General features: G+C 37.6%; 1 protein-coding gene and 1 long non-coding RNA gene across 6 annotated transcripts in view; both read left to right on the forward strand.

Moving 5' to 3' along the window:
• Positions 1-20885, forward strand: part of LOC117400425 (engulfment and cell motility protein 1-like) — a 159807-nt gene that overhangs the window by 113934 nt on the left and 24988 nt on the right. The window lies entirely within an intron of this gene.
• LOC131736954 (uncharacterized) lies at positions 8801-11737 on the forward strand. Its single transcript, XR_009328539.1, has 3 exons — positions 8801-9178; positions 10009-10078; positions 10608-11737. It is a non-coding gene; the product is annotated as an uncharacterized LOC131736954 (long non-coding RNA).

A 20885-nucleotide genomic window follows, 5' to 3' on the forward strand; every position in this document is an offset into this window, starting at 1 on the left:
CAAGCAACAGCTGAAAATGGCTGCAGTAAAGGCTCGGTAAAGCATCTCAAAGGACGATACCAAGAGTTTGGTGATGTCAATGGGTCGCAGACTCACTGCTGTTATTGCATGCAAGGGATTTGCTACTACATACTAGCTTTTATACTTTATATTTGCTTTAAGTTGAATTGTCCCAATACCTATGCTCACATAAAATGGGGGGATGGAACTCTAAAAGTGCTGTTATTCTTAGTTGGTAAAACATGTATGTCTTGAAACCACCAGAAATAAAAGGTGACATTCTGTATTTTTGCCTCATATTAATCTTTTACTCGTATTTTCATATTGCTTGAGTGTACCGCAAAAATAGCAATTTTGACTTTACTGTCCCAATACTTATGGAGGGCACTGTATGTCATGTTTTTTTCTTTCTTAATGGTACTGTACTGCCTTTTAAATGATATTACATTACTGTTTGGACCACAGTCTATAATCCGAGGACTCTAGAGAATAAGTTGTTACAAAAAAACAATTTGTGTTACAATTTGCATTACCAGGAAGATGGTAACTCCTTGTAGACATTGAAAAGGTAATGTGGCTCAACATTTTCCTAATTAATTTCAGCACGGTTTTTATATACCTATAATCATTTGCCTATGCTTTATTTTAAGGAGCGTATTTTTTTTTTTGTTTATTAACAAACAAACATTGTTAATTTTTAGGTTAGGGTTAATAAAAACCTGATTTAATTTGCTAAACATTACTACAGTAACAATTTGAACCGATTTCAAGCATATGATCGACTGGGTATTGATTATCCATAGAGCTCTGGTGTTTGATTGATCGCCCATAGGGCTCTGGTGTTTGCAGTTTTAGCTGGCCTATTATATATTATTTACTAACAGTTAACAGAAAATATATAATGTACATTAACATGTTTTTTAGTTGTTTGTTAACAGTTAATAAACCAAAAAACATCCCTTAAAATAAAGCGTGACCCACAAAATATGTAATTACACACACACACACACACACACACACACACACACACACACACACACACATATATATATATATATATATATATATATATATATATATATATATATATATATATATATATAATTTGCATTCTTACTTTAAGCAGTTCTGAAGCATTACATCATCATATTAAGAACCACATCCAGTTGGCTCTTGAAGGGTCCCAATGAATTGGCAGGAACAACATGGCTTAAAGGGGTACTGTACTCAAAATAGCAAGGCTCTCTAAATGCTCTGTATACATAACAAATTCATCTCGTTGTGGCAATTTTGTTAAAAAGTCAAGCGTTTGGCCAGTATTTCAGTTTTTTTGTCAGCTTTCTGGGTCAGCTAGAAATGCAAGCCGTCACTATATTAGAACCTTTCTGGCTCCGCTGTTACATCTTATATCGTTGACAGCCACCCACACCAGTGAACGCCGGCAGGGTGAATTATGTCGGAATGCAAAGCAAAAATAACAAAAGGAAAAACAGTAACAAAAAGTATTTGTGTGCCTAAGCCTTTAAACCAACAAAGGGCGGCCATAACAAAACAATGGCTACATAATACAGGAACGGGACATACACTCAATAGAATACTGTGTGTGACTATAGAGCGAGTCAACGACGTCACACAAAGCACGACGGAAGAGAGCTCCAATACATTCAATGTTAATTTGTTTCAATGGTTTTTATATAATATACTGCTCAATGAGAGGCTGAAAATGCGTCAAAAGCTTTAGTTAACATGTTTTCTATTGAAATGGTTATATATTCATTTGCATTACAGTTCCCCTTTAACAGCCCATTTCCATATATCTGCCACTCTGTCTGAAGAAGTGCCTCCTACCTTCTGTCCTAGAACCTGTCTACACGCAACTTCCAAACATGTCCTAGATTGTTGACCCCTTTTGTGGTCAAACCCCTTTTGTGGTTTAAAAACGTTGATTAATTCTCCCCTAACCCTTTTATTTTCTAGGCTAAATGAAAATCGGGTTTAGTTCACTCAATTTATCTTCATAACTCATACACTTTAGCCCTGGGATTAGTCTAGTTGCTGTTCACTGGACTCCAAAGCAGCCATGTCCTATATGCTGTCAGCCTGTTTTAGAACGATGAATTGCCCCTGTGCCAGATTGGGCTCTAGACAAAAGACTATTTGATACTGAAACTAGAGAATATCAAGTTTTACAGACTGGTTTACTGTTGCAGATGGTGAAGTGCTATTTGTGGTTTAATCTCTAAATTTTCATATCCCATTGAGAGTACAAATCTGACTCAGATAATAATCTAGTGTCTGTATTGTGGGTGTGAGAACTAAACATTATAGATTGCTGGCTGAGAGCAATAACACCTACTAAATAAGAAAAAAAAATGAGTGCAGTATGTCTCATGAATATTGAAACCTTTTAAATGCTCAATTTTTTTGTTTGTTAGAATGTTCTTAGCCATCTTTGTCTGCTTCTGATGTTTCACAGGCGTTTTCTTTTTAAATGAGTGTTTTCAACATGCCTGATCATTCAAAGAAATTGAAGTTTTTCTTCTTGGTTCTCTTCTGGAGGAGAGTAATAGCCTCCTCAAAACAATTTATGCATAGAGATGTTGCTTCCTTAACCTGTTTTAAGTTGTTAGATTTGTGGCTATAACTCTAACTGTAAAGGTTACAAGTACATGTCATACATGAAATGAATGTGCACACACTAGGCTTTCATTTTTAAAAAAGTGAAATAGTTTCAATACAGATAAGAAAGAACACAGAAAAAGAGAGATGCTTTAGGAAAAAAAAAAAACATTATGTATTGTTTGTAAAAAATATGTTAGCATGGCCAGCTAAAATCTAACAGGGCACAGTGAAACTTCAGTATGTAGAGAACATGGAAAAATGTTTTTGAACAAAACATTTAAAATAAAGGAATTATGGCCATATGTACAAAAGGGACCAAAAGCAACAAAAAAATGAATTAATTGAAAATGTGCAAAAGGAAAACAAAAAGAAAAAAAAAAAACATTCAAATTACTCGTCCCAGGCACCCTGATCATGTGGCACAAGATGGGGCTGTTCACTGTGGCTTGAGTAGGCAGCAAGGTGGCAACCAGGGCAAAATAACCCTAAACAGCTCTAGTCTCATGCATTTGATCCACAAATAAAAATATATTGTAAAAAAGTGTACGGAAAAGTAGTACATGGAGTCTTTCAGACCTAGGGTTGTACGAGAAGGCTGTCCATTTTAGTGTTTTGTAAAAGGAAGTGTAGTTCAGGCTTCCCTAAAACCCTGAACCACATTTCCCATAGGGCCAGAGTCGACCAGTCGACCACACACCCAGGGTTAATCTCATTCACCTGTAGCTAATTAGGCAGGTATAAGACCAGGATAGAGACAAACAATGGGCCTCCTTTGTTTTGGTTTGGTAAGGCTTCAACCTGCACACAGACCCAGTGTTTGCTACTCTCAGATAAGAAGAAAAGGTAGAGTTTGTTTTGGAAAACTTGAAGTATTGGTTTTTATTTGTAAACGGGTTAGCCATCTGATATTGTAGTTTAAGGACTGTTTTAAAGAAGTTTATTTCTCCAGTGTGGAGATAGGATTTTGTTTTGTTTGTGTTATTTTGTTAAAAGTGAATGTTTATGTTTAAAACTGACTGCGGTAAATAAACATACCAGCCCCATCTCGTTTCCACCATACTTTTTGTTGTGAATCTTTCCTTCTTGCACTTAGACTACACTTTGTACAATATATTTGGAATATAGGTCCTTTTGCCTTCTGTGTTGCAATTTCTCTTATTTTGTAAAGATTTTGTGTGAAATTTTGTTTACTGCACCAAGGTCTTAAACTCCGCAGCAACATTCCAAAACACTCTCATTCAAGGCTATCTTCTAAATACGTATCTACTGGAAATACACAAGCAGGACCTTGTTTTTAAAGGCCTGAATCTCCTCTTTCCAATGACATATCTGGGCTCTCGCAGTGCCGGAGTAAAAAGATTTAGAAGGCCAGGTCGCCAGTTGGATATTTAACATTGGGTGTACCCTAGGAAAAGAAATTGGCAACATGGCTGCCAATTTAAGAAAGTAATATCTTATAGCAGTGTGGAATGAAATTGCATGCTGGTGGCAATTATCACGTAATTGTGATATGAATGCAGAGATAAATTGGTGTTTAGCAAGCTGCAGATCACTGGTGTTGTGTGTTGGTTTTTTTTTTTTTTTTTTTTTTAATGGTTAGAAGGGTAAGCTACCTTTATAATCTGCTAGCTACTTGTTGAAGAAAGAAAAAAAACATACCGTGTTGTTGGATAAGTCAGCAACCATGAGACAGAAAAGTTACAAGTGGTGTACAGATGATTCCCATTCCTACATCTTAAAGCAGACCCTTAATACTATTTTTTCCTTTTTAAAGCACCAGTAACAAAATGTGGTGCTATGGGTGATGTGTATTTTTCTGTATTAGGCTTTACAATCCTTGGATGTCACAAATCCTATTTTTCAAGATCATGATCCTATGTTTGAGTGATCCAGGTCAACTAAGGTTTCAAATGCCAAACAAGGCTTCATATAATCTTTTGAGGTCTATAATCTAGTTCTAGATTACCACAGTGCATGTCCTATCAAGAGCCACAAAAGGCAATTGCTGAGTAATCTCAATGAGGCTGTAAACTCCTCGGTGACTGGACTATCGGGAGCAGATTTGAAAAAACGAGGGTGGGGAACGAGTCCAGAATAAAATACAACAGTGTTTTATTTTATTCTTATTCTAGTAATTAATACAATACACATTTTTGAGCAGAGTTGTTTTGTTTAAATGAGAGATCATTCAATATCAGCAAGAGACTAATAATCACAATTAAGTTTAAACATGTAAAAGCCACCCAGTTAAATAGTCACATGTGCCAAAACTAATTTATCATAGCAATATTAATTCATCATTTATCAACAGTATAAAGTTTGTATTTTTCTTATTTAGAAATATGAACGACAATTTGACTCTGAAGAAAGCGTTTTCTTATAGTTTAGTTTTTGTTCTGTAGAAAATATTTTTTACACATTCAAACAATATTTCATGTCTAACATTAGTTGACATCAGATCTTGGGCAATTAGACATTTGCCTCAGCATTTCATTAAAATAAATAAAAAAATAAATGTAAATGATTGTCGGTCTAATGATTTAAATAAAGTTATTCGACTGATTAACTATTATTGAGAACTGCAGTAGATACCTAGAGGATGAACACTGCTGTGTTACTTTCCATTAGCCTTTCATTTGTTACAACAGGGCACACTAAAGCCTTTCTTCGCCATCAGCCCGGGTGGCGGTGGGCAGTTGACAAACTGCCTGGGCAGATGCCGAAATGGCATAAAATTCTATGCTAATTCAGCATCTGTCCGGATTTAAGACTGAATATTTATTTTCTTTATTTGCGATTTCACTTTTAACAATATATTTGCACACTTTACATGTGCTTTTACAGGTTTCAATGTTCCTTAATATATCTGTGATCCCTTTATGTTTACTGTGGACTAAAATGTCAGCCAAATTTGCATCCCTTCTAAAAGATGTGTGTGTGTGTGTAGTACATCTTATCTGCAATTATCTAAAACCACTTTTGTGATACATTATTCTTTGTTTCTCTTTCACTAGATTCAGCAGTCTCTGAAATACTGTATCTGCTCATAACATGTTTTGAAGTATTACACACATTTCACAGTATGTATTGATAATCTTTATTAATCCATTTGTCACATTACTGTCTGTTTTCACTTGACTAAATGTTCACGCTAAATGCTTTTAGGTTGGCTCGTAAATAATAAATGTTATTGTTGCTGTATGTGCAAGAACTGGGGAAAAAAGATAGACACAAAATGAGCCTGCTGCTGAATCGGCAGCAGATGTTCCTAAGCAAATCTGACTGGCTACATTTAGCTGGTTTCCATGGTGATGGAATTCTCATTACTGAGCCCATGCTTTCTCTTCACAAGATGGAGATGCTGATGAATATGAGCTCTCTCTCTCTCTCTCTCTCTCTCTGGCTTTTCTGCAAGAGATACAGATAAGAGCTGCCACAGTTCTTACAGTGACACAACACCAATGTACATCAGTGTGGGGTGACAGCACTGTAGCGGTTCTGTTTAAATGGAGTGGACACCTCCACCAACCCCCCTCCTGTCTCTCCATCACCACCACCCCACGTGACCAAGGCTTGCTGCAATTGGCTGCTGCTGCAGAGACATTTGCCCAATTGGAAAACAGTGAGGCTTAAATACTCATATAAACATAAGCAAAGCTGCACGCTTATTCTTTAGACTTGAATCGTATTGTAGCTACAAAAAAAAAAAAAAAAAAAAAGATGTGTTTGTAGCCTAGCTATTGCACATGACTGAACTGAAAACCGTTTACATTAAAGAGCTCTGCCTGGAACCATCTGTTATCCTGTATATGCTCTTTAGTCTCGGACAGTGCAAACATTGATTGTATTTTATTGAAGTCCTTAAAATATGTGATTACTGGACCGAAACACAATGGACCTGGAGCCACCATGTAAGTAGATTTCACTTCCCCCATAAGGGGTCTTTGGATACATATTGGAAGCATGTCATTACTATTAAAAAAGGAAAAAATATAGACCACGTCTTGTTTGTTTGGACTGAGGTCATTGCAGTTGAAGAAAGCATGCATGTAATGATGTTATGCTTAATTTGGGTAAAACAATGATAATCAGAATTACAGTGAACAGATAGATTCCTTAGAAAAAACTTGAATGAAGTTCTTGCCCAAGTATCAATTTCAGTGTAAATGGTGTTAGGCAGGAGGATACCTGAAAAAAAAGGTCCCTAGTCATTGCAAAACATAATCTGATATCAGAATATATTTGATTGATCTCTGTTTATGGTGGGCATTATATAACACAAGAAAGCAATTTAGTCTAAAAATATAGAATACAAAAATTGGCTTAATTGTATAAATGAATAAACATGTATAGTGTCACTTTTATATTTAACATAGTATTTTAACAGTGTGTATGTTCTATTTCTGGTTGTTGTATCAGAAGAGGTGAGCAGTATGTTGCTGTATGATGTCTTTGTATGTGCACTGTGCACCTATCTGCAAGTAAAAGCTGAACAAAGACTGCGAGTCAGGATTGCTCTCACTATTCCCAATACACATGGTTACACGTCAGTGATGAGGATCTGTGTGGCCTTGGGATAAAATACATCACCGTGTCTCGCCTTTTATTTAAAGTGTAGATTGGAAACCTTACTTATGACGATGGTGCTTTTGAGAGACAAGCCAAAATGATGATTTAAATTACCCAGATCCACGTATGTCCTCCTGTACTATTCATTGTTGAGAAATACAGTGATTTAAGGTGCTTGCAGTTAATTTCCCTATAGACAAAAGATGTATCCGAGATGAATATAGACACACAAAACCACTCAATTCAGCATCAACTCTCTGGCACTGTATAGAGGAAATGCCTATTTATAGCTTCCTTTGCATTTGTCTTTTCTCCTTGCCATGTTAGGGTCAGGAGATTTTTTTTAAGGTTTATTTCCACAATGTGGTATTGTCTGTGAGGCTAGCCAGTGCAGCTTCAGGTGCATAAATAGCCTCTGAGAGGCTGGCCACTTGTTCAGCATTCTGTCTGAACCGCTAGGGAAACAATATTCCACTCTCTCGTTTTTAAGAGAGTGTTCAAGTTAACTAAATGTGTTTGTCTTGCACCATTTCAAATATGAAGCAAATCTTTAAACCTGTATCAGTATTTTCTTGTATGCATAAATACATCCTTTATTAACTTAGAAAGGTTAAATTAATACTTGTTTAAAGCTTGAAACAAAAGCTTGGCATTTATTATGGAGGTGGAAGTTAATATAAACATGAGTTAGAATAATGTCAAAAGAATAAAGTTTAAATGTATTGTAATTTTTTTGTTTGTTTTTTAAAATTTTGTAATAGTAAGCAGTAATGTAGTCCGTAAATTTGCACAGACAAGTGTTGTACAGTATAAATAAATAATTTGGCTGGATGCCACTGTTAAGAGGCACACTGGTGTAAGTGTTATTTTATGTATTAACATAGACTGACTCGCTCAATACAACAATTGGTCAGTTTAATACTAATGCTTTATTAAACTTCCATATCAGCATGCAATATGAAAAAGGTATTCATGCGCACAATTACCAATTTCTCTGGTCTGACAAAATAGCTCTAAATAAGCCGTTTATACCTAATTTGATTTACATCATTATTCCAAAATTTTTATTTTTTGTAACTGTTCTCCTTTACTGCTGTGTATCGTCCCGTACCTTTTCTCTCTTGGTCACTTCTGATTTTCCAAGATAAACATGCTCACAATCCAAGCATTTGACAAAACACACCCTGCTAATAAGATATTGCTACAACAGATTAAAAGACACAAACATTGGTACAGAAGATTACAAGACACCTACAACCTCCATATATCATACCCAAATAAGGAATTTGTCCTTATCAGTAACTTTATACAAGCTTGCTTTTACATTGAGTTAAAGAAAATACTCAGACAAGGCAAAGCAACATAAAACCGAAAAACAACACAAAACCAATACCTCATGTTTTAACATCAAATAACCAATAAATACCAAAAAGTCTAGGAAAATGAATATAGATATGGGTATTGAACTTGGTTTCAGAGTCATTAAAGATGGAAATGATGGGTGCCTAGAAGGCATGAACGTGGCCCCTTTTTTAACATACTGTATCTTAGTCCCAGAGTAATACATCAAAAAATTGCACACTATAAATAATTTAGAAAAAGTACCAAAAAAAAGTAAGTAATTCCTTTGAGTCTATTTTGTTATCATTGAAGGATAATGATGTGTCCCTTTGTAGGGTCTTAGCTGAAAATATGCATCCCCTGCAACATGAAGTGGTTATAGGTAAGCATTTAGAGTCTAGACAGTAAAGGTGTGGTCAAGATGTTTCTGTTTACACCATTGCACTGTTGCAGACAGACAGACTCTGTGGCCAGACCCTTAAATATTCTCTGTGAAGCAAGACAGAAGTGATGTGGATCAATTAAATCAACACCTCCAAGCTAGAAGCAGAAGTCTGGCTATCCAGCACCCTCAGCTATATAACAGGGAAGATATGTCCAATTGCAATCTACAATTTGAAGAATTCTACAAATAACGATGTGAAATGTGAGTGGCTAAGTGAGCCCTGATGATACACCAATGACATGGCTTAATTGCCTTTAGCATATTATTATTGCCTTTTAAAATGTTCTTAAATATCCATGAGCAGTGATGTGCTGTTACAATGTACTGTACTAGCCTGTTACTCCTTCATACATATACTACTGTATATAGACATCAAGGCAGACGCACTTCCTTTTGTTGTGCTGGGATCTTCAGTCCATACTCTACTGACAGCTTTATTTACGACTGTATTTATTACTTGAATTTCTAGTGTCAAATAAAAAGAACAAAGTGATGTCATTTTTCTAGGCAGCATCTTGGAAGATGTAGTGTTAGGTTTGTATATAAAGACTAAAAAAAAGTTTAGAGCCTGTTTCAGCTGTAGAATCTTCCATTTTTTTTTGTGCCACACTTAAGAGTTGAAATGCAAGTGTATGTACAGTAATAATGAAAAAAAAAACCTGCTGTGCTGTTTATTTTTCTTCACAGACACTGATAAATAGAGCATGACAGATATCTAGCTGTTAAATATACTGTAAACAAAATATTTCTAAATATGCATAGAATTTATTTTATTTTTCCCCAATCGGTATTGTTTTAGAAAACTTTTTATGTTGTAGTTCTCCCATTTAAAGGAGATTTGTTATCTCGGTGTCAGAAGGAACCAGTCAATTTAGTTTCAAAGACAAGGATTTCACTGCATTTTTGCCTTTTGACCAAGTAGCAAAAATACATTGTTTTAAATTAAAAACGAATCCTGGAAAACAGGCGCCAATTTATAATGAGAATCCTGCTGATTTTAGCCTTTCATTGAATCCCATTGTTGACCTTAGAAATGGTGGTGGTGGTGGTGAAGCTTGGAGAAGGTCTGCTTCAATTGTGAACCCCTGACAGCTCCGGCAGGTAAATATTGGCTTAGTAAAAGCAAGGTCCTATAAATAAAGAGACAGTTATTAAAAATAGAGGTAACTGCAGAAGCAATGTCTGGCCGCTTATTGAGTTATTCATCACACAGCTTGCCAAATGTGGGGCTTGTCAACCAAGCTGTCACACTCACAGAGGTGTGGGCAAGACACACACATCATCATTATTGGTGCAGAATTTAAATAGGAACAAATTAATCTTTGAGGTAGATAATTTGTTCCCAGGCTGTAATATATGAATGCTGAAAGTATTTACAAGGCTTTCATTTAGTTTAAAGTTCACACAGAAAAATGACTTTTGGTTTGTATTTGAATTATTTAAATTGTTAAATTATTGTACTGTGGAGCCATCAACAGGTATCAGGTGGAGGTAACTTACATTATGTACATTTGTATGTCACCTTTATTTTATTTTTTTAATTAATTAAGAATTTTGCTTCACAGTCCATCTGTAACTAGGTGTGTCACACTTTCATTTGACATGAATCTCCAACGCTCTAATTTTGTAGTGGAAGTTGGGATGGGGATACGGTGCAAGCAAGAGGATTCAAATACATCCGACACTGGGGGAAAATGTAAGTGAAAAACTACACTGGTACAAATGGAACGGGCTGCATCTAGACAAGAAGGGATCCAACGCACTAGGTGAGCGCATAAACACATGGAAGTGAGGAATTGTTTAAACAAGGACATCGCTGGACCACAGGGAGGAACTAGTAAGAGATAGAGACTAGGCAAGTCACAAACTGCTAGAGTTAAAAGCTACAGTAGCTGCCGAAAACAACTACCGGAAATTACCAAAACTTGGCTTACCCCAAGTGATAGAGAGGAATACTCAATTAGTGGGTTTAGGTTGTTTAAGAGAGACAGACAAGACAGAAGAGGAAGAAGGGTTATGCTGTATAGTGGAGAGAAAATAGAGGTAAAACCAGTAGACCGAAGTGGAAACCAAAACCTGTGCAATTCTATATCGGGCAAGGTAACCAACAAGAAAACAAAAAGACTGACACAAGGAGTGTACTGCAGACCGCCATACATGGATACCAATGATAGACCCATTTATATAACAACAATAGAGATTCATGCAAGGAAGGGGACACCATAATCGGGGCAGATTTCAACTTCCCAGGTATGAACTGGAATATCCCCACAAATTGTGGAGTGACAAGGCTTGGTGGAAGTGGCAAATAATTGCTTTTTATCACCAGGGAGAGCACTTGCCTCGACATAGTACAGTGCTACCCTGTTATAATGTGACCCATTATAATGCAGAATCGGTTATAACATGGTAAGGTCATGGCTCCCACATCCCACATAATGCAATTTGACTCACAAACGTTGGATGTTATTGTTGTTTTACATTACCATATTTTAGTTGAAACTGGGATATATTGTACTTATTTAAAAGCTCCCGTGCTTGCACTGTATTTTTTTTTTCTAAAAGTAAAAACAGTCTGTTAATGTTACAAAACAAGTACGAAACAGTACGATTGTGTGTGAATTCTGTGTTATTTATTTATAGTTTACATTTATTATAAAAAAAATACAATTTGAATAAGAGTGGTGTAAACTTTAAACTGGTGGAAACGCAGTTTCTATTATACTGTATATATTGTAACGACCCAGGATTTATACTGTTACACGACTGGTCTACGGACTCTATGTGTGTGTAAGCAGGAAAGCAGTAAGCTTGCTTCAGCCGGGATTGACTGACGTCAGGGTAGGCAGGGACATGAAAGCCCACATCAATGCGGACAGAACTGACAGCTGAGTCAGACAAGCTGCTGTGTGAATGTGAAAGACTGTTTGTTGTTCTTGGTGTGGCCCAGGCTGACAGAGGCCAGGAATAATCGTCCCAATAAACCATGGATTCGAGTACCTGCAAATTGTGTCTCCTTCCTTCATTTTCCACAGTATGCTACAATATTATTTTGTCCATTGTAAATCATTTTGGGAATAAAAATGCCAATATTTGTTATAAGGCAAAACACAAGTAATGCGGTCTCCAATTATGGACCCCGACAACCGAGTTATAATGGGGTAGCACTGTATTCTCAAAATAGAGATCATGGAACCACTGGGAACAAGCGAGACTACAATATGATCAAATCTGAAGTACAATGGAAATGCAAAACGGCAACATCCAAGACGCTGGTCTACAATTTCCGGAAGGCCAACTTAGAATGAGAACAGAGCCTTCACAACATAGACTGGGAGAAGACACTGGAAGGAGAATCCATGGAAGGTGGATGGACAAAGTTGATACATAATGCTGGAAATGCAAGACCAGTTCATCCCAAAAACGAAGTCGTCTGTCAGAATTTTCGCACATACTCTTAAACTCATTCAGGAGGACATAAAGATGTTTTGGACTCCTGTAAGTGGATCGTTCATGCACTGGGCTTGCAACGTATCCAGGTGACTTTTTAAACATTCAAGAGAATCACACAGACTCATTTAATTTGAAGTTTTAACGAATCAGAGTAGTAGTAGTGCTCTTTTCACTTTAAAAATGGATCAAATGGGGGGCTCCCGAGTGGCGCATCCTGTAAAGGTGCTCCGCGTGGAATGCAGGATGCACCCTATAGTCTGGACGTCGCTAGTTCGAGTCCAGGCTATTCCAGGGGGCCGGCGCTCAATTGGCTGAGTGCCGCCCGGGGGGGGGGGGGGGCGGGGGGAGGGCTAGGTCGGCCAGGGTGTCCTCGGCTCACCGCACACCAGCGACCCCTGTGGTGAGTCTTCAGTGTGGGGGGAAAAAAAGCAGTCGGCTGACGGCACATGCTTCGGAGGACAGCATGTGTGCATCTTCGCTGCTCCCGAGTCAGCGCATGGGTGGTAGTGGTCGACTGAGCCTAAAAATAATTGGACATTTACTAAATTGGGGAGAAAACAATAAAAAATAATTGGCGACCACTAAATAAAAATAAAAAAATTTTAAAAAAAATGTGATCAAGTGGTTGCAAGCCACTTTGGATTCCTGCTTATAGGCAGCTTGGGCGTTTCCAGTGCCTTTACAGGTTTAACAGTATTATTATTTTTTTATTATTATTTATTTCTTAGCAGGCGCCCTTATCCAGGGCGACTTACAACTGTTACAAGATATCACATTATTTTTACATACAATTACCCATTTATACAGTTGGGTTTTTACTGGAGCAATCTAGGTAAAGTACCTTGCTCAAGGGTACAGCAGCAGGACAACCCCATGTAGTATGGTAGGGGAATAGCAAAGCGCAGGCTGAAGACCCGAGCTGTGCAGGTAGCGACGGTGGGGGAACGCTGCAAGAGCAGCACCTTTTATTTGTAGTTTTGTTTCTGTGTTTTATTTTCCTTTTTACTTTTGCCCTTTTGTTGTAATATTATTCTGAGCACCTGCGTGTGCACCACTAATGAATGGCCAACCTTACCTTTGCTGGTATTGGGTTGTGCTCTGGAGACAGTGTTATAGTGCCACCTTGTGGCGTAAATAAATCTGTGCACCAAGTGGCGTTTTCAACTACAGTTCTGTCTTGTGTCCAGTGAATTCCCACACCCTCCCACACGTGGTGTCAGAGTGGGATTCACTGGCACTGCCCACCAATAGCAGTGCAGAACATAGATGCCGTACAGTTTACAGCTATGATGGAAAAACCCTGACAGCGGCCATGCAGGGAGGTGCCCGACCTGCGGGGGCCAGACCCGAGGCTACAGAGGCCAACGAAGATGACAGCAGAGGATCGGCCCAAAGCCTATTTGGAAGCCTTCGAGGCTATGGCGACCTCCGTTGGGTGGCCTCAGTCTCAGTGGGCTGGCTGTCTCCTGCCACAGTTGACGGGGGAGGTGCAAGCGACTGCCAGAACCTTGGATCCTACGGCATTGGTCGATTTACCCCACGCTGAAGGCGGCCATCCTCAACCACGTGGGGGTGACTCCGGAGGGCTACCGCTGCAAGTTTTTGTGGCAGAAGAACATCCCCGGACCATTGCCTATCGCTTGAAGGATTACGCTATGGGCTGGCTAAATCCGGATGCGACCACCAAAGCTAGGCTGGTGGAGGTAATTGTGGTCGAGCGGTTCATGGAGTGCTTGGCCCCAGAGCCGCGCATATGGGTGCAACAGCATGCACCTACTACTTTGGATCAGGCAGTGCTACTGGCAGAACAGTTCCGGGCAGCAGAACCAATGCCCGCCATAATCTTGTTGTGGTCTTTTATGCATTGAGACAGCTTGCAGAGTCTTCAGCCACATTGTGTCAAGGTTGTGATCAGGTGGCCCATCGCATATTAGCTACCAGTCCTATTAAAGTATCTGTGTCTGTGATATTTATACGCCTCAACTACACTCTTTATTTGTATAATGTATGTAGACACAGCTCCAATTTTTACATCTTGCAGCATTAACTTGTAGCTTGCACTAGCATTTAAGAGTTCAGAAACGTCTGCTAAGGATATGCCAAGGCTGGTTGATCTGAGAGCTGTATTAAAACCATGAGTAAGCAGTTAATCGTAGACCTCCTGTCATCAATTCAGTTGTTTATAGGGATGTAAAAACTTGGAAAATGTATTTAAATGATTGGGGAATAGTGGATGTAAGCAACAGAATGTTGATTTATAATCAGCATCATCTACAGTACAGCAGGTGTCTGACAGCATTCTCATTAATGAAAAAGATACAAATGATAGCAACCTCTGTGCCTCAGACATTTATTTATTTATTTATTTATTTATTTATTTATCTATCTATCTATCTATTTATTAATATATATTAGATATCCTATAGAGAACATTAAACGTGTTCAGGAATATCCAGTTAAAGTAAATATTTTAAAGCAGTAAATCTCAGTGTAATTGAGAGAACCTTCAGGCTTAGTTATCGCAAATGTTTTTTTTTTTACAGGATTTGTATTCTAGTTTGTTTTCCATGTTAAGAAAACCTCAGTTGAAGAAGATAAAGGTTCAGCTTGGTTAAAATACAGTAAACCTATTTGAATCATACATTCCCTAATGATCTATATATACTGTAAACATTCATCATATGTTCCATTATATACAGCTATGGCCAAAAGTTTTGAATCATTTGAATTTTAGGATTGAGACCTAATTAAAACTATAAATAACTATATGAACATAATTTATATATTTTATTTAACATCATGTAATCAAAGAAACTACAAAATGATATCACAAAATTCTACCGGAAGCTGTAATAGTAGTATAGTATTTCATGTTAGATTTTGAATTGTCACATTTTCAATATGTTACTGTAAAATTATTCAGCAGGTTATCATTTGACTTTATGAAGCAAAATGTGTTAATTCTATATGGTGATGCAACACATTTGGCCATAGCTGTAGACTCACAATTAAAATATATATGACCCTCATACACCATATGTAAAATGTCCCATAGTGAATTATAACAATAGCCTGCGTAAAATAGACACAAAATAAAATTAATGTTTGTCTTCTGCAGATTTACATGTCAGAAGCCTAAATGTCTGCTGTTGTAGCAATTACCTATTTATTCTAATGAACAAATACACAAATCCTGATGTCACTGAAAAGTTTTGAGTTTTGAGTTTATTTATCCTCACTTGTGCATTCACAGTGAGTTTGTTTTAACCTTCAATGAATCTCTCACGACTAGAGTTACCCAGAAACCACTCGATAATTCAATTCAAGTTGAAGAACTTCACTGTAGCTGGATGAAGTTAATAATACACTGATGTTATACTGTTGTTGGGCTAAAGATTATTTTAGAAAACAGCCCCACTAGGTGATGGTGACAGACGAATGTGACACTATGAATATTCTAATAGCGTAGCGCTAAAACGGCAACGCTTTTGATATTTTGGTTCTTAAAATCTGTTATTTTCTCTGGCCACATGCCTGGGTCGTTTGAGTATCACAAGTCACTCGTAACATTTTGGAAATGTTCTGTCGCTGAGTGACCTGTCAGATTCCAACGAGATAAAGCTGCGTCTTTTGTCTAGGCTGTTAGACCTGCTGTTAAATTCTCCTTGTGAAACATTTGGCTTGATTTGCAGGAGTTGAAAAATACTTAAGAAGCTGCTCATTTTTCAATTCTGATTCCTTTTATTTCTCTTCATTTTCCCTTTCTGAATTTGAGATCCAGATTTATGGTGATACATTTTTGAAAAGCCGGTAACCTCCAATAATACCTGACTTTTTGTGCACTGCATATGTGATGACCCGTACGTGAGGTCTGTCACGCGCACACTGTAGCAAACCTGTTCTGCGCAAACAGTTATTATCACCGTTCAGCCAAAAAAATCAGTGCTTAGAAATTTTGGCCTGTGATTGGTTAAAACCAAATCATAGGAGCAAAAATAGATTTAACTATTGCCCTCACATAATTACACCACCAGACAATAATCTCAGTCTGTCATGTGATTGGTTTTACATGTAGATTTGTAACTACTGGGGAGCATCAAGAAGATAAGTCTTCCAAGTGAATACAATCTAAGGCATTAATACTGGTGAGGGTGATAGTTGTCTGTGAGTAAACTAGATGCTTCCTGACACATGTTTTCGTCTTTTTTTTTTTTTTTTTTAATAAAATTAGTTTGTGTTTTTTTCGGCTCTGTATCTTCCTTAAATGGTGTCACTATTATTATTATTATTATTATTATTATTATTATTATTATTATTAATTATTTCTTAGCAGACGCCCTTATCCAGGGCGACTTACAATTGTTACAAGATATCACATTATTTTTACATACAATTACATTATTTTTTACACATTATTTTTACATACTATTACCCATTTATACAGTTGGGTTTTTACTGGAGCAATCTAGGTAAAGTACCTTGCTCAAGGGTACAGCAGCAGTGTCCCCCACCTGTGATTGAACCCACAACCCTCCGGTCAAGAGTCCAGAGCCCTAACCACTACTCCACACTGCTGCCCTCACTAGGAACTTCTGTTTCATTATTAAAACTTTAAAATAACGGGATTTGGAATCCCAATGAAAGTAAATGATTGGGAGCTTCCACTTGTTATATACAATATCATAAATCTAAAAAGGAGTCCCACAGTGGATCACCTGGTAAAAGCACAGCCTCATGGTGCGCAGGGTGAGTCATACAGCGCAAGCTTGCGTCCTGACTGTGCAAAGTGGCCGGTCATCACATTGGCTCAAGTGCTCCTGTGAGTTAGGGAGGCAAAACCAGCAGGGACTGATTCTCCTCATGCTACAGCAAATCTTGCTGGCCAGGCGCCCTTTAGCTCAAAGGTGGACACCAGCAGGGCTGGCATTTGTTCTCCAGAGGACCTTCAGGTCTCCTGAGCTGTGTGGGGAATTGCTGTGAAAACACAAATGTCTGTTTAGTGATAAGCTATTCTGGAGAACATAATTTCACATACTTAACAAGAATATTCTCTTACTGTAGTAATTTAAAGAATGGTCAAGTATGTATTCAGAGCCCCATTCAGGCTGGCCACATTAAATCAATGCCTACTGTCCAGGTTGTTCTACTCCCCTGAAAAATAGGGTGCAAAAGTATAGTACAGCATCTGTGAAATTTCAGCTGAAATGCATTTATCAATCTGAACACTTGCTTATGCAAGGGAAAATCATAAAGGAATGTTAACTCAAAAGGGGAAAAAATGCTGATGAGTTATTAATGCAGGAGCCTAAGGGCTCTGTCAGGTTATGTCTGATCACTTCACCAAGTATAAATGTTATTCAGGGGTTTCCAGCTCTTAAATACCTACATTACCATTAGCAAGTGTGTGAAAGAACCTCTTGTCATCAGAGTCCTAAATTATTCAACATGATTCCTAAAAAAAAGTAAAAGTTTGTATTCGTCCTACGGTAAAAATTGTACAAGTACAGTAGCCTTTATTCATCCTGAGAAGCATGTTAGATGTAGAAGGTGCGCATCTATGAAATTGAGTTTATTTGCAGCAACTGCTGAGTAAACCATTGGAATTCCTGATCATATTTTGGGCAAACTAAACAGAGAACCATCTTTTTTGTTGTAGAACTGAGTTGCATTGCATAACATGCATTATTTAGCCAGCTTTAAGGTACAAATACCAGGCCAATGGTTATTCATCATTTCAAAATGAATCAGGCCAGCTTTTGTGTCATAGTGACAGGTGAAGCAAACAGACACATTTCCGTGGGATTCTGAATTAATGGAGTATCATGATAATACCAGAGTTCACAGTTTCTATTAACCTTTTGGGAGGATAAACTTTATTTAAGCTGATTGTAAAAGTTCAATGGCAGTGAATTATTACATAGTACTTCAGTCTTGTGTCCTGAGTTCTAGTGAAATAGGGGAATTGAGATGGTTTTAAAATTAGAACTTGCATCCTGTAACACACTTATAGGCTGCAATTTTAAAATATAAAGTCATTTCAGTGGAACAATGCTATCAGAAGTTTTATACCTTTTTAAATAGTTTAATAGTTTTTGAAAATTATTTTCACAAAAATTGGCACAATTATGCAGGACCCCAGTACTGACAGTGGAGTATTATAAATCTAGTAAAATGCATAGGTACTGTATACACTTAGCATCACATCCATTACAGTGATTTCTAGCCTTTCTAAATTTGCAGTAATTTTGGTTTTAAAACATTTTTTGGAACATGCAGGCTAAAAATCATTAAAATGGATCTCTGTCTAGTGTACACAAGAGGTTTTCTGAATGGGTACCACAATACTAGATATGGCAAAGTTGTAGTGCCAGATTCCCTCTGTTTGACAGTACAGACTGTCTTTCAACCATCCAGAACTGAAACATGTATCTCACTGAACAAATTAGATATGGTACTCAGTGATGTGTTATGGTTTGAGAATAGATGTCCTCACTCAAACTAAACAAGTAAATAAATAAAATAGCTGAATCATAGTCATTATCATAATTATCTTCCCTTCTGTGCCAATGGCAGCTGGTCTCACAGAGCCCAATAAACAGTAATCTATGACATCCTAATGTTACCTTAGGGGAGGAAATCCAAGTTTAGTGCTAATCGGGGTCTGTGAAATCAGACGCCGGTGTGACCATGAGAAAAGGATGCTCAGCTCATAGAATAACATTGATTAATACCTTAGGGAAAGTGAATCTGTATTCAAGCCGAGTCCTACTGCAGTCTTCACAGGGCTCATCTATCACCAGACTTGGAGCATGTTTCATTTTACAGAGCAACAGTTAAACATATTTGTTTGTGCATGTTAGCCTGAGCAAATATCCTGCAAAAGTAATGATATTCAATCTGGTTATTTTTCTGTTTGGATTAGTGTGAGACCTTTTAATGTTACCTTGATTGACTTTTTCTACTTCGTGTTTGGATTAAGGAAATGTGTATGCCCAATGACTTCACCCCTGTTTTTCACCCCTGTTTTTCTCCCCAATTATGAATGCCCAATTATGTTCCCCTCATTGCAGCAATCCCCACAACAGTTCAGGAGAAGTGAATGTCTGTGGTTGTCTACCGATCACATGACCGAGCCAGTTGCTTCTTTACACCCAGGAGCTCTGCAGCCGATGTCTCTGAGCATCTCTCTTTTTTTTTTTTTTAATTACTGTATAACCACTAACATTGTTGTGGGAGAATGAATGAAGTGGATATACTTTGATGCTCATGGCAATCACGTGGAATAGGTGCCTTGTTAAACAAAAATGCACACCCTGCATTGTAGTTGTAATTCAGTTCTGTTTGCTAGGAGCAGCACAAATTATTGATTGCCAATGCTTTAATCTTATTAAAGGGAAAGACTTGAAATACCAGTCTTCCTAAAAGGTTCTGTGTGAATTCTACTTAATAGATTTAAAGCATAATTATTATTATGAAACGTATTTACATTTGTGTTAGTAGTCTGGGAGGTATGGGACCACAAGGAAGACTGTGGTCTGACAAAAAGAGCAACATTCAAATTTGTATTTATAATTTAGTTTGACATTCAGTGGATACATGGAATCTGATTAGGGCCTGGGATTTTAATTATTTTTTCACCATCACAGCTTATTGTGACTGTTTGTGGTGCATCCTTGTGAAGCAGGTGGTCATGTGTGTGATCTAGACCTTTTCATTCAGAAACAACCATTCCTGATAACAGAGTTTTCGGGACACAGGTTAGGTGAATGCAACTGTGCCGGTTCTAATAATAATTCCACAGCACCGTGGAAACCCAGTGGCTCACCTAGGACAGACAGTCTTGAAAGTGTGGTTCAAATCCTGGTAGTGCTGAGTTGCTGATCATGGCTGTGGGCCCACATGGAGTGCTATATTGGGCTTTGAGCTCTATGGGTTAGGGAGGAGAATTGACTGCGGATAGGTCACTTCCTCGTGACTCAATGACCTTTGCTTCTCAGACTACAGGATGTAGTCTTACAGGGATAAAAGAAGTGATTGGCTTGTTAGTGGAAACGAAGGTCGCCCACTGATCTGCAGTCCTCTTGACCGTTAAGTGGGTTGCAGCGATAAGCCGACATTTTAAATGGCAATTGAAAACAGGGTATAAAATAGGTCAAATTGTGCTTGATCAAAAAACAAAATCCCAGCGGACCAATTGGCCCTATACCAATGATCATGGTGGAGGAAAAAGGTACAGCCTTAAAACTCTGTACTGTAAATGATTTAATAAAACACAAACCACTCAGTGCTAGTGTAACAGTTCAACATCAGTGAATACATTTAATGTTTGGTTTGTAAAGATAATATAATTTATCCTAGTTCATTTTACAATGTTCTTGTGTCTTTTTTTGTGGGACTAGTGTAACTTTTTTCAGGTTGTCAAAGAGGTCAAACAAATCATATTCTGTTCACAAAA

Source organism: Acipenser ruthenus, chromosome 4 (genome assembly GCF_902713425.1).
Source record: "Acipenser ruthenus chromosome 4, fAciRut3.2 maternal haplotype, whole genome shotgun sequence".
Taxonomy (NCBI): Eukaryota; Metazoa; Chordata; class Actinopteri; order Acipenseriformes; family Acipenseridae; genus Acipenser; species Acipenser ruthenus.